Source organism: Fopius arisanus, unplaced genomic scaffold (assembly GCF_000806365.1).
Source record: "Fopius arisanus strain USDA-PBARC FA_bdor unplaced genomic scaffold, ASM80636v1 scaffold00008, whole genome shotgun sequence".
Classification (NCBI taxonomy): Eukaryota; Metazoa; Arthropoda; class Insecta; order Hymenoptera; family Braconidae; genus Fopius; species Fopius arisanus.
The window spans coordinates 780,722-796,270 of record NW_011887747.1 but is presented as its reverse complement, the minus strand read 5'-3'; positions in this window follow the sequence as shown (position 1 = coordinate 796,270).

Below are 15,549 nucleotides of genomic sequence, written 5' to 3'. Positions count from 1 at the left end.
CCAGTCTCCCCTCCCCCCGACGAAGCCATTCCAAGACACCGTGTCATCTTTCTGCGTCGAGAGGTTGTTTTATCGCAGCAACCGGTCGCATTCACTGTAAATACCTCAGCCCTTTAGTCTCTTAGTGGATAAAAGGAGGGGATGGAGGAGTGGGCCCTATCTTTCACTCGATTGGTCCCGATTCCTGTCCCCCTTTTATCCACAAGCGCACCATCACACACACGTATCCCTTCCATTTCACATTGCAAAAAAACTCATGTACGCCCACAGGGGGGTGGCAGTGCCTCACCACAAGCCCCTCGTGCGAAATAAAGCGTGGAAACGTTGAAAATTATTTGAAAAAAAAAAAAAAATACAACAAAAAATGAATAAACGATACGAATGACTTCGATAATATGCTGAGAATGACGTCGAGGTTGATGGTCTTCTATTAATCGCCAAACGACCCATCCATTAATTATCATTATTGTTTTATGCGTTAGTTATTTATGAGTTTTTTTTTCTACATGTGATCGCTGCACTCTCAGCCGCCCACACTGACCAACAGGAGCCTTGGGGTTCCTCTTCCCTCCGATTTTTTTCGTTTTTTTCTGCTCAGGAAAGGTCACTCTTTCATTACCATTTTTTTTTTTTTCATTTCATTCGTGGTCTGTGTGAGGCTGTCGAGGGTGTGGCGGTGCGCTTCTTCACTTTTTCTTACCATCGAGCATTGAGACCATGAGAGATAGAATTTAAAAAAAAAACGAGTAGAGAGAGAGTTAAAGCGAGAGAGAGAGAATAAAATGAGTAAATATACATTAGAGATTATTGAAGAAACCACATGTAAGTGACATTACGCTCACGTATATATACAACTCACGATGTTATGTATGTCGGTCCCATAACTCCTGTGTACATAGTTTATTATTTTATATGATTATTATTATATTAATATTATTTTCTTCCGTTCTAGTCTAAATAAAGCTATACTATCGAAAGATTAATTTGAATTTTGTTGTTTTTTGGGTTGTTATGGTTTCATTTGATTTACTATTTCCTATTCCTTGTCCCTTGATTCCTATTAAGTCTTGTCATGGAGGATGTGCGATGTGCGCATGCAGTGTAATGATGTTCACTAGTGCTGTTGGATTGCCTGTACATTAAATGGTGGAATTAAATAAAGAGAAAAAAAATATACAGGTAAAAGTGCCGTAAAGGAGAATGTTTTATTGATGAGTCTATCAGGCTCGTGGCACATGATTCGAGTGACAAATTAATACGCCTCAGACACCAAATTAAATACGACAGGGAAGCACTAAGGTGGTTACACCCTCGTGACCTAAACACGGGTAGGTTTTATTATTTTATTCATTCTATATTTAATTGAATTAACTGATGCAAATGGCCTTAATCCTTGGGAACGTCATTGAGGAAGCTAGAAGCTTATAATTAAATTGCTCTGGTAAATGCTCACCATCTTGACTCTTTTCGAATTGAACAACTTTATCGAGTGATACTTCCAAATTCTCCATTAACTCACCCCTTATTATAAGATAAGGGATAAGGAATAACAAATTCAATTATAGTACATAAATACTCATGGGTATATGACGAATTCCGAAAAATGCTTGGGTGGATTCATTGTTCTGGGAATGAAAGCCTTCGGAATTAGCTGTCGTCTCAGGTGGTCCTGAAATTCGCGTCATCTCTTCAGTATCGATGCCCTCCTAAGGGTCATTGGAATGCTTGGTTCGAGCAAACTGAGGATGGAAAAAAAATTATGACAATTCGCCGGCTTCGTACCAACAACCGTTATTACTCCCCAGTTGAAGTAACCTCGTGCTACCTCTCTGGGCCTTCTCAGAACTTACTTGAGTCTTGCAGGAGCTCCATCAGCCCCTTCAAACGGTCATCCACTAATTGTCTACGCCTTTTTCTGTTCTCGAGTAATAACGTCGCACAGCCACTGATTAACAACCACGAATTGAATTCCGCCTACCCGGCTTTCCACCCAGAGATTCATTTTTCAAGTACCACATCCTCGTCGTGCTGGAGTAATTAACGTCTCCATTAACTCAATCTCTTGTCTCGGTACGCACTATCCAATGATATCCCCGGTTTTCTGCGGTTCAGGCCACACAGCGTTAAACAAATATTCAAAAAGAGATCAGTCGATCACGGAAGTGAAAGAAAAATTTTTTTTTCAATTTCGGGGCTGATTCACGAGAAAAGTTGAAAAAAAATCTGCCGTTTCTTAGGGATGTTTTTATTAAATATTTGGTAATTTTTCATAATTTTTGTTTGTTGAAGACCGAATTATATTCTATAGAATCCCCCTAATTTTATGATGGAACTGCATTGAGTTAGATTTGTGAATTATGTGGATTCTTTATTAATTGAAAAAGAACTCCTCTATTCCATATAAAGCTCCTGATAATTAAGATATTTTCCTTTTTTTCCAATTTTAGCGGAAAATTTCCGAAAATAAACGCCCTCAGCGCCTACGGTAGACTAAATTTTCCAGTTGGATTGAAAAATTCACCTCATCAACGCGTATCCCCTAAAAGTCTCTCAACACAAATCCACAAAAAAAAATTCTCAACCCCTCGTGATGCATATGATTTCCCAGCGTAAATTTCGCGGGGGTGACTGCCATCATTTTCACAGGAAAAATCACACAATCGTTACCCCATCGAAATTTGAATCTGAAAAAGCCTGGCACACTCTGTCGACATTTGAAAATCGATTTCGCCCCTGTACTCTTGACTTTTTTATACCATTCTAGGGGCACACGTCTCGCGTATATCCATTATGTCAATTTGGCATTCCTAGAGGGTTGGAAATATTTCCAGAGGGTTGAGATATTTGAATAAAATTGAACGTGCCAGTACAAACGTCTCCGACGAAACTAGATCTCCTTTCACGGAGACACGCGTACATCGACAAAAAAAACAACGTTAGAGGGAAAAAAAAAGTACCAGCGCACCCCAAGAGTTTCCCATTTTATTACCATAAGAGAGAAATACTCGGTTTTTATTTACGATGTGAAATGAATCTGTTAACAACCCTTTTACTTCACTCGATTATTATTTCTTCTATGGTACCGGGTGAGGGTTTGGCTGGGGCCACGTGTCAACCCATGAATTTAGTCGCGCTATATTTTTCGATGAGCCTATGCTAATGCCCCATCGGAACAAGCGTGTGCGACACGAAAATGCCAGTACTTTTGTTACTACTCTATCCCTCAGCTACGATTATACCCGATTCGATGGAAATTATGCTAAGTACAGTAACAGGAGCGATTCGCGTGCTGGGGATGGCTGGGCACTCGTGGAAGGGTTAGCATTCATTATCTTCTTTCTTTTCGTATGCGATATCTTGGCAATGCGGCTTGTATTCCTCGTTCCACGTGACTGACAAGGGGTAAGGCAATGCAAACAATAACCTCTAGACTGTAGGTCATTTTATCGTGCATTATTTGTCAATCGATTTTAACAATAATTCCCCTCAGAACAGTACAGAATTTATCAAACACTTTTTTTTTCATTCTCTTACTTTTTTGGGGAAAAAATCAGATGACACTTTCCAAGCGAAATTCTATCTTCATTATAAATATAATATAATTATTTAGAGTAATGATTATTGTTTAACTGCTTGCAGTATGACGAATGTTTTATTTTAGAGTAAGCCAAGTGGTCTAAAATGCATGAATAAAATATCATTGAAGAGCGACGGAGAAGCGATCTTTTGGGGTATCCAAATGAAATTCTGGTAAAAAAAAAAATATGGGACAACGGGAGAAAGTCCGCGCGGCGAATTAGCATGCAAGTCGGAGAAGCTTGTGGTCTATTTTTCGAGATATTTTGTTTTTTCCTCATTTGGGCTTATCCCGAGGTTTTTTTGTGAACCTAATCCCTCCGAGTTGCGGCCGTTTGAGGTGTCGGCTTGGTCCTCTGTTCCCTGAAAGAAACATAAAAAAGGATCGCCATATGTTACCCGATCTCGTGCCAAACCTATTAATTATATCGATTTATATAGGTTGTACTTAGCGATACGCCGGAATCAAACAGGACACTGTATTAAGGCCTCTACATCCCTCGAATTTCTCTCCCCGCACGGCAAATCCCCTTTCTCTTGGGGTGAGAAAACTAAAAAAAGAGAGAATGTAATATTGCTGCACTGGAAATACATAAAAGCCGTTGAGTATAAATCATTAGGTTGTGTCGCTTATAGAAAAGCCATTATGTGAGTCACGCGAAACGGGGAAATATTGGCTGGATAAAAAAATATCCGGGGGCGAGGGAAGCGGTCGGATAAAAAAGTGGAAAAATAGGGGGACCAGCGGATACTGTAATCCCGGTCGAAAAAAAAAGTGGAGAAAAAATTAGGACAATATTGCAAATATTCCCATTATGGTCTTTTATTTTTCACGGAAATTTTATTCATGGCAACGAAAATAAATAGGACGGGCATCGAGGGGTAGGATTGCCTTATGATATCCAGGATTTTTTTCTTGAAGAATTTCACTAGGACTTGAGCCGCGTGGGGATTTTGTTGGGGAAAGTCCTGGGAAAATAACCAGTGATGTCCATTAGTGTATCGATCACGAGTTCAAGGAAATTGTTGAATTATTTCCGTCTTGTTTATTCAATTAATTTCCAACAACGCAATTTTTTTAACGAAGGCATGATCAAGCTGGAACTATGGGCTAGACGAATAGAATAAAAATCACTTGCAAAAGTTATCTTCTATCTTGTGCACAATGGAAACTATTTCATAAGCCTATGAACAATCTATAAAACAAATAAATAGGGGATTAACAGAAAAAAAAATTCGAAATATTCTTAATCCTCCCTCGTCCATTCCGTTACAAGAAAATTCAGATGTAACTTGAGTCAAGTGAAAACTCTCTTATTTTAAAGAAACAGATTGAGATCTCGAATTCCCAAATTCCTTGGATATTTTAAAACTAAAAAAAATTACTTTTGTCATCAAGCTACCATCAAAATATATACGAGACAACTGAAAACCTTGAATCTTCATATAAAATCTACACGTACTAAATTGAATCGTCCGAAATGCTTACGTTGAAAAAATCCATTGTTTAAAAAAAATATATAAATATATCGAGGGTAGACTTGAATTATTTATTTTTGGCCTCTGCGTTATACGTGCTGTTGCATTAAATGACTCTTAACCGTTGAAAAAAAAATAGTGTGACTTATCGTGCCATTTTCCTTCAACTTGGCTGCACTGCGAAAAGAGCGGAGATAAGTCGAGGAAGAAGTTGTGTAAACAGTGGGCACGCGACCCCGGGGTAATCGAAAGCGGTTGGTCTTTTCAATCGACGCCTTTAAGAAAAAAAAAGGGGACCTCGAGATCCTTTGAACACTCGGTGACATTAGCAAAAAAGCACAGGCACTGGGATCCCCTTCCCCTGGGGCTGAATTTTTGGTGGTGTCGAGATGGCTACCGTGAGTCCACGCGTGAAACCAGATACGGCCTGAGTGCGCCGGCGTCTTGATTTTTTTTTTCTCTCGTTTAAACATTTTGTTTTTCACCACTCCGTCTTCACATCTCATTGGGAACTGAAGTGACGGTAAAGCCTGACATTACTGAAAAATGGGAGAAAATAAAGAACAGCAGTGGAACTCCCATGGCGTCGGTCAAGAGATCTCGCATTTCTTTTTACTTTCCTTGACGTGAATTTCGCGGTGTCGTAAAATATCGATTTAATTTCAAAACCGTGTTGGGTGGGTAGACACCGGAACCACCGGAGTTTTTCTCTCTTCCGTGAAACGTCATCTTCTGGTTGACAATTACCGGGAATTTCCAGAGGGTAAAGGAAATTGGTTAGCGGTTTAAAGGAATTCAAAATATTTGTATCCCGGTATTGGAAATTTGAAAAAACGCCATAAGTTAGAAATGACAAATTTCTGGTAAAAATAAATAAATAGTTATTCGCAGATATAATTGAATCATTGATCCAAAGTCCCCGGTGTAATCTACCAACCGAAAAACCTCCAACATGATTTTTTCCAGTCCCCAGTAATAACCCACGTAATTCAAAACGAGCCCAAATGAATTCAATTAAGACCGTGAAAAAAATTCCAACATTTGCTCATGTCTCTTTTTACCAATTTTCGAGGGTAAAAACGTGACGGCCGGGAACCTGGAAAATGATGCTCATGTAGGGAATAAAGCACCGAATGCACAATAATCCGTGGGTTTATTCTCGGGTAAAGAGGTACACGTACAGCGTCAGCCGTGGGGCCCTCACCCGAGTGATGGGGAGGAGTAGGAGGACAGGGGGGATTAGAGGATAAGGGAGAGGAGAGGGTTACAGAGAAGTTGAGAAAAGTGCCTGTACCCGCAAAACAGCGCTCGCGCGAACGCAGATCGGCAAAGCAGTTGGCGTTGGCGGCGGCCCCTGGTTGATGTTGTTGTCTGAATTATACTCTGATTATACTCCAAGCTCAAGATCGGGTATGATTAAACATTAAACAACGCCATTATACAGCATGGGGCCCCGAAGTTACCGGATGGATAGCGAAGGAGTTGAGAGATGAGGAGATGACGAGGGTGAGAGGGAGAGAGAGAGAAAGAGTGAGGAAAAAAGCGGGAATAGAGGGGGGTTGGAGGGGGAGGAGGGCAAAGGAGGTGGGGGGGTTAAGAGGGTGGAGAGGGTGGAAGCGACGGGGGAGTTGCACTCGAGATGGGGGAGGAGGTGACCGCGGACGCTCGTGTCCTCCTACGAGGCCTCCTTCCGAGAGGCTTGGATTAGCTTGTAATCCCTGGGTAAGAAGAGTGGTTGATGCCGGCACTTGGGTACCTTACAATTCGCGTATATACAGTCACTAACCAGAAACAAGAATCCCAAGAAGCGTAATTAGCTATTCGCTCAGCAGAGCAGGCCTATTTGCTTTGCTGCATTCCTCGCGCACCATTCGAGATATTGCACTCTCTTTATGCAACAGATCTTTTCTTTATTTCAGTGAGATTTTCATTTTTAGGGGTGAGATTTTTCATCTTTTTGAGATGTGATGAGTCCCATAAAAATTACGGTCGTGTAACTAAAATGAAATAATGAAAATGATTTTTAATATCATTTATTTTCTTTCAAGGTATATTGCTAGGTATATTATTTATTGAATCCATTTGTTTACATTTCTTGAATTTCTCCATTACTGTAAAAGCTCGTTAATTATTAAAGGTCATGTTAAATATCGTCATGAATTTCTCTCCCCGCTCTCCTCCAGACAAATTAATCATGAAAAAATATCTCGACCCTAACTGAAAACCATCACAATTCTCATCGGATTGCCGGGTCCAAGATTGGCCCACCCCGGGGCCGCGAGCCAGACATACATTAATGACCAAGTGGATAGGATATACCTCAGACTCCAACCCTCATCCCTGGAAGCAACATCCCCATATAAATGTATGACTAACGGTTGGAATGTTGCGGCGAGCTTATTAGGAGGAGAAACGAGAAGAGCCCGTGTGGCAATTCTTCTCCTTATATTCCCCAAGATACTCCCTCCAATCTTCGGCCACTTCGCCATTCACCCCCTTTACCCCTTGCCGCCCCTCCTGAGGAGGCCCTTTTCATTCCAAGAAAGAGGGAGAAAATTGTTATCCTGCCGTTTTCCGAGGGAAATTGGTGCTCGGCATGAGGGACTCGAGTGGTCTCGTTATGCCAAACCCATAACCCCACGAATATGTATATCGCGTGTGTTACAGGGGATGGTACGGTGGGGGAATACACTCGATTAAACAAGAGGAAGATGGAATGGAGGAGTGAAGAAAAATAAATGGTGGAAATGGAGGGGTTGAAAATACGAAAGTGGAATTCACTAGGTAAAAAAAGGATGAATCTTGGATATGGTAGATTGCGGTGGGTTTGCGGGTGTATTATCAAGGCGCTCGATTATCTCGCACGGTTTTAATAGAACCCTTGCTCCCTCATTATTATTCGGCTTTTTATTGATGTTCTCGGATTTATGCATGCCAAATCACCATTACACATGAATATACACGCGAAATTTTTTATCTTGCCAATCATTCGTTTTGCTGTTATCGACAGTTGATTTGATTTTTTTTTAATTAATCAAATTTCAAGTTAATCGGGGCCATCAACAAGAATAATTTCTGCACTAAAAATACGTCAAGGAAATAGAAAATTCCAGAGGACACGCAGATGATCCACGAGGGTTGTTCGTGGATGGGAAACTTGTCGTCTTCTTAGATTCTATGAGTTTTAGTCGACCTCCTCTCGGATTCTCGCATACAATACAATCGAGCTGGAGACGAAGAGCTCTCTCAATCCTCAGGCAACACGTTCCATAGAACGAAGCGAGAGAGGAAAGTATTCCGGGCGCGGGGTTGACGCTTGGCAGATTTACGGTCGGCTCGCCACGCAGACGAGAGCCGTTCGTCCCTTTCGCGGATTCTCCGGCATCCACCGATATTATTAGCGATCGCGTCCTCTTTTTGATCCGTTTGCCTCAAGGTGGACATCGTCTCAACGTACCTCAAACCCCGTTCCATCTTCACCATCGTTGTCCCTTTTTTATTCTCCCCATGGAATGCGCATAATGTTGGATAGAAGGCGGCAGCCAGGAATCCGCTCCAATCTCTCTATTTTTATTCATCATTCCTGCCTCCCCCTCTTCACAACCCATTATCATTCATTAAACCTCAAAAATCCTCAACTAATTATTTTTTCGAGTACTCCGAAGGCAATAAAAAGAATCCCCCGAAATTGCTAGACTTCCACAATTTATCGCATGTCATTCCCCATTGGCTATTCAGTCCGTGATACCTTAACCGTCAGGATTCGAATGTCTACGAGCCATAAAGCATCAACGAGCTATACCTCCTCCATCCACCCCATCTCCACCCCCTGAGGCATCAATCGTACATGCTAGCGCGTGAAATCCACACGTTGTGTCCCGCTTTCCCATACCATACATTACCGAGATTACAGACGAGAGGGGGCAAATTCGTAATAACCCTCCTTACCCTCCCGCCACCCTCTCCTTCTACTCCCTTTGAATATTCCAACTTGCATTTTCAACCCTGTATTCATTCTCGCACTTGAAAACTCTGAAAACTGATAGAACAATTCATCTATATCAAACAATTTTATTCGAAACAATTCAAGGTCCAATGTTGATTGTAAAATCGACATTTAATATGCAGTCTTAAATTAATTTCAAGGGAATGGATATATTTTTCTATGAAATTCCACTCCTAGATTCCATTAAACGAATAATAACAGTGGAATAAGATAGCTTCAATGGATTATTTTATATTTCCTAGTAATTTTCACAATTCCATTCAATCCAAATTTCCTGAGATCTCCCTGATTCCCTTACGGCACTATCAATTTATTTTTAAATGAATTTTTCATGAAAAAAAAAAATACCGGCCAACCCCCGAAGGTTACAGAGCCAATACCTCCCATAAATCAGTGGAATATAAAATTAATCTGAGTGTTTCAAGTCCCTCGAAACCCCCTTTAAAAAAATTCAATTTTATTAATGTTATTTTATCCCGCCTCAACTTAAACGAGTTTTGAATACGTGGAAGCCAAGTACGTCAACGTGGGTCCAGTGGTAATAAATATTGCTGTGATTTATAGTTTGGAGATGGAAGTGCGGGCAATTGGCGAGTGCGTACGAAGTGCGATAAAAATTTTTCGGCGGAAAAACCCGAGTGGGAAAAATAATCTTTGCTCTTTCGCGTGGGGGGATGGGGGTGTGACAGGGAGTGTGTGTGTGTATGAGAGAGAGAGAGAGAGAGAGAGTGTAGAATATGTGATGTGTACGCGATGGTTACGCCCCTGAAAGAGGTGGTCGCGATTCACGAGTAGGAAGGAAGCGCAAATACCCGGGATTGGTTCTCGCGTAAGCGAGACACGACACTGACTCTCGGTACAGACGAGTGCGCTAGCAATATGAGCTTTGTACGTACACTTTATACATCTCTCACTCTATCCCTCTCAGTTCCACCCGATGTATTATCCGTGGGGCCAGTGAGTGGGGGATGTGGATTCCCTCTTGACGCGCTCTGGACCGCACGCTCCGATGATTCTTCTCACATGTACTTGAATTTAACGTGTATTTGTGGTCTCGTGTCGACGTCCAGTTTGCGGATGGATGATACATTAACCTCTTGACCCTGTCCGTCTCGGCTCAACTGTTGGCCTTTTTCACGCAATTTTTATTTCACCGCGGATATTCGTCACGAGTCGGCATCGCGAGGATAAATAAACTTGCCACCATCAAAATATTTATGTAAAATTTATGTACTGTAGGGATAAAAATTCTGGATTAAATTTATCCTGACGATTAGTAAGTGATAAAAAAATTGCAATATGCTGTTAGATAATGGTTTATGAAATTTTGTAACAAGTCTGTAAAAATTTTAAATAATTACGGAAAAGAGCAGTGGTATGAAAAAAACGAGAAAGGGAGTCGGTGAGAAAAAGTAACGTTATAAAAAATCACCTGGATGGTAATCTCGAGGTCCTGATTCGTGAGCGAGCGATAAAATTCAGTGTCCCGAAGGCGAGAGTAGCACAGAGAAGAGAGAATGAGCTACACCTTTGGGTCCATTGTTCCCCGGGGTTGCAACGACGTTACCAAGCAAACACACCTATACACGAGGTAGAGTGGAGGATAGAATTCCTGGATGCTGTAACGTCCTGTAAATCCTCGCCTCGTACACCTGGCTGGGTGGCGAGTCTCTTTTATCCCTCTCCTCGTTTCTCTTTATCTTCCCTTTATCCTCTCTCGTCTTTTCCTCCAACAGTCTCGTTCCCTCCTCCCATTATGAGCGCACACCCCCGAGAGACGGAAACATAAATGACAATGGGCTCTCGTATGTGTCCCTTCGTCATCTCGCTCCGGTGAAAATAACAAAGAATTTCACGTTGAAAATCGTGTGATTACGACCTGACGAAGAAGAAGACAGGGGGCTTCACTCTAATTTTTTTTTTTTCATCCTCTTTCGGGGAATTAAATTACACGCGCTACTATCGTATTCCCAAAAAGGGATGACACTGTTCGCGCGGGTGTCGAGTGTACCGGGGGCGGACACATTTGATTATGTGCATTGATTAAGGGATTAACAAAGAAGTTCTCTTGTGAAAAAGTGGAAGGAAAAAACCTAAAATAATGGAAAAACCCCGTCACGCCCTTGTCGGTGCCACTTTCAGGTAAAAATCGACCTTGCAATGTTTTTTTTACGTCCCCTCCGCCTTCGCCTCACAATTCTCCACCGCCCCGAAATAATAATCAAGCGAGATTAAAAGGTTTGTCCTCATTATGCGAGTGGAGAACCCACGAGGTGGATGGATCCAGTTTTTATAACTGTCTCCATCCCGGGTATTCCTCCCTCTTTCGGAGCGGGCGGCCGCCCCGTCGAGCTCCAATCCAAAGTCAGGACCAATCTTCATGGATTCTTTCCGCATCGATGCACGCTTGACCATCCCTCCAACTCATTTTGCCGCTATCCCGAATTTTTAAGCGTTTCCATCAATCTTTACCATAAAGTGCAACTTTTTTTTATCTCTGCATTGATTTCGTCGAGATTTTCTAGCTCCTCCGGGAATTTATTCCTTCAAACTCCAATCAAGTCAAATTACATACAGTATCAAATTAATTTACATTGAATTTAATGTAAAATTTTATTCACATCTTGTATTTCCCATGAGAGTTCGGGTTCATCTTAATTACAAACCGCAAAAATCATTTCTGCTAATGAAAATAAACTTTTGAATGAAATAAATTGGCGCGATCAAAGTATTCATTGCCAATACCCAAATTTTTCTAAACAATTTATGCCGGTGCAATTCACCAAAAATGTTATAATAGCCGTGAATTTCCCCCACGCCTAATCACGTTGATTTACGTGGTGTTTATACATATTTATATATCCAACGTTTAGTGCACGCGGTGGAATGATCTATGACTCGCATTAACTGGAGTCTTGTTAAACGCGCCTCGAGGGCCGTTTTGAGATGAGGTAGGGTAAAGCCAGTGGGTCATATGCCCGAACAAAATGGACAGAGTAAGAATACCGCTGAAACCGCTGGTGTATAGTTTTCAAGGATTCTCCCTTCTCAAACATTCGCCAGTTTTCTCTTTCTCGCGTGTACACTCTACCTCGGGGCTAACCCCGTGCCCGTGACCCGACCCTTCATAAACTAGGACCCAACTACGCTATATTTTAAATGCATATAGACGTAGGCGTGTATGCTGTTAAAATAAGTGTAGCGTGTACACACACATACACCGCGGCAATGAGAACAAACTCACTTATTTTTTTCACCGGGAATAAGAGAATACTAAAAATAAAGTAAAGACGTGCACCCAAAGGCGCGGTTATATTGGTTCTTACTAAGGCATCTCCCAACACCTCGTTCTTCGATAATAAAAATAAATAAAAAGAGTGTTAAGCGGTATATAACGTTCGGGCCGCTGTTGTTTCCATGACTCGTAACCGCCTCTTTCATTGCACTCCATCGTATTCCCCAAAGGTAGTCTGCACTCTCCAGTGGTAATCACCCATTCCACCGAGATGAGTATTCAACCGTTAGCCCAGTCGACGGCCAAATGAAAATCGGTATACGTGAAAATTTCCATCTCTCACTCAAATAATTTCATTCATTTTCATTCACAACTATTTTCCGCATGTCGGGGTGCACAAGGAGGGGAGTCGTTGACTAAAATCACGTGACTCAAAGCACCCAATCGACTAGAATAGGTACATTTTTTCTTCATGAGATATTGAAAAGATGCATCGATGCATTCCATATGTTCTCGAGCGGGCTTTGAATCACTCCCAGGACAGACTCCAAGCTGTCTGGGGTTGCCGAGTACCCGCGGCCGTACTCCGCAGCTGGGGTTATTGCCGTGTCTCTGCTGCTTCTCTTTTTTTTTAAAACCCAACTCTGCCATTCCCGGCGGCTCCATCCCACCTCAGGATCCTTCACCATCAGCCAACCACCAGCAAAAACCATCACGACCACCTAGTTCTCGCCACTGGACACTTTTCACTCTAGTTATATCCTTACACGGTGAACTTCATTGGACTTTATTTCCCTCACGATCGGCCTCTATCGATCCTCCAAATTGAAAGCGACCGCTGTCACTTCAACTGAATACATTATTCCGAGCATTATTGCCTCTGGCTTCGCATCCAGATGAACTCCGGTCATCAACACTTTTTCTCGCCCTTGGAGCAGCTCCAGTAGCTCCACTCCTACGAAAAGTATAAATAAATTTCAGCTGATAGTTCAACTTCTACGCATGTTGGTGATAGTAAAATTGCGGCCACAGTCGCGTGAGCAATAGAGTTATTTATTGTTATGGCTGCGTCTCGTGCGTTCTATTCCCTCATTCCCTCGTGTTTTCCTCGCATGTCGTGTAGGTGACTCAGGGGGGCAAGAGCTCTGCTTTTCGTATCTAGAGGTACAGATACCGTGGTACTCAGGCAACGTCACGAATTCGCGAGGATTCACGTGTCTTTCTCTCTCGTTTCGCTCCCCTTTTTTTGAGGGGGCATTCTCTGACTCTCTGCGCCTGCTTCTTCCACCGGAGCCGCCCACACCACCGATATACCCCGCTGTGTCCAACACCTACCTACGAAGACACATATCAACATTTTTCGCTTCCACCAACTGGATACGACATTATTATTTGATCATTCAATCTGAAATTATTACTGCTTCGGAGAAATCGACGATTGAATTCTGCTCTTGTTTATCATTTTGACTCCTTCATTTTATTGATACGATTATATCCCATTATTTTATCTCAATCTCACAGCATGTTCTATTTTTCATTAACAATTTTTTATAACTAACGTTTTCCCGTAATGATCTCGAAATACGCGAAATACTGACTTTTCCCTACAACAATTCAACAAAAATCAATTCCCCAAAATTCCACCAATCTCACACAGTTAATTCAAAACCCCCGTGTTCCGCCACCCGTCCTAAAGTCTGCGGCCAGCAAATCCCCGTTGAGGTATCCACTGGAAAAGAAAATAAGGAGCGTATATTTTTACGAGTCTGGTCTGAGGTTAGTCCTCGAGACTCCTCGAAAAGAGTCTCCTCGGCTTTTCGAACGCGGTGGAGTTATAATTTACAGCCCTACGCCACGGCCTCCTGTGCTCTCTCCAAGAATACGAAGCGAGGAAAGAAGAATAAAAGTCCCAGAAAAAAAAAATATATATATAAGAATCGAAATAAGAGAATAAGAGAGTAGTGTATACCTTAATAGTGTCTGTGCACGTCCCTTTTCCCTTCTGATTCCCTCTTTTCCCCCTGGAACGAGTGCGAGTATATACGTGTGGGTTGTTAGTCGGGCAGTTTATGTATCTGCACATGTGTCCTTCCCCCTCAGCCCCCCTCACCTTTCACCCCCCTGCTCTCCCTTATTTCTCTTACTCCCCCCTCGGTGCCCCCCCCATCTTCGTTTGCAAAACTCTCATTCCAACATTCTCGCTCCATCTTTACCTCTCCCGTTCCCCCTTACCCCTGAGTTTTATCTCGTTTCTCGTTTCCAACAGACAATGAGGATGCAATCCTCGTTGTATAAGTCAGTGAAACATCCCATAGGGAGAGATGAATACGATGAGGACTACCGGACATTTTTCGGTTGTATGTTGTTTTGCGTATGTGTTGAATGAGCAACGAGGTGATGCCACATTGTTACACGTTTTGCTCCGACTACATTGCGAATATCAGTCGTTCATCCTTGTTTTTCCCTCATTGGAGACTGCCGGGGTCTCAGTCCCAGGTCGTAAACACTCGCCTCCATTCGAACGGACTCCTTTGCACTTTTGTCTCGAATCTCTCTGTTACATCCCCCTTTGTCTCATTCCTCGTATCAGAGATTAAACTATTCTCGCAGTGATTTTTTTTAACGCGTGATTCAGTGTTAAATGCTTATGCAGATTGGAGTTATAAAATTATTGTAGACGGATGGACTGGGGTTTACATTAACCCCTGCGGTTGGCCAATGTCTTCAATACGGTAGCCTGTAGTTTCGCATTTTTTTTATGGCTCATTTCGTCGAGAGTTCCCATCCCGAATGCTGAGGTTTTCATTTTTTGAAAATTGCATATTCCAAAATTTCTCGTTCGTTCAGCATTCTGGAAATTCCTCAATTTTTCAGTGTGTGAATATATGAAGGGGACGAATGGCCGCCGACAACATCTACAGAAAAATTTATAGTTAATGTCTTGACTGAACAGAATTTTGTCGGGCGAAATATATTCTTCTCCGAGTGCATGTGCCAGAAAGTCTGTGATGAATGTTTTAAAGTCCGATATTTTCAATGTTTACATTTGTCATTGATGGATCAGACTGTGAATATTATCCCCTCGAAAGTATTTTCCATCAGAAGGATCAATACATTGAAAGTTTGTCTTTTTCATCCCAAGTGTATACAGGAGGAATTTTCCAGGGGTGTCAAATTCGACGGGTTCAACAGCCGACTATCACCGAACGCCCATGCGATCGATCACCCGCTCCCCCCGTAATTCACCCCCCCC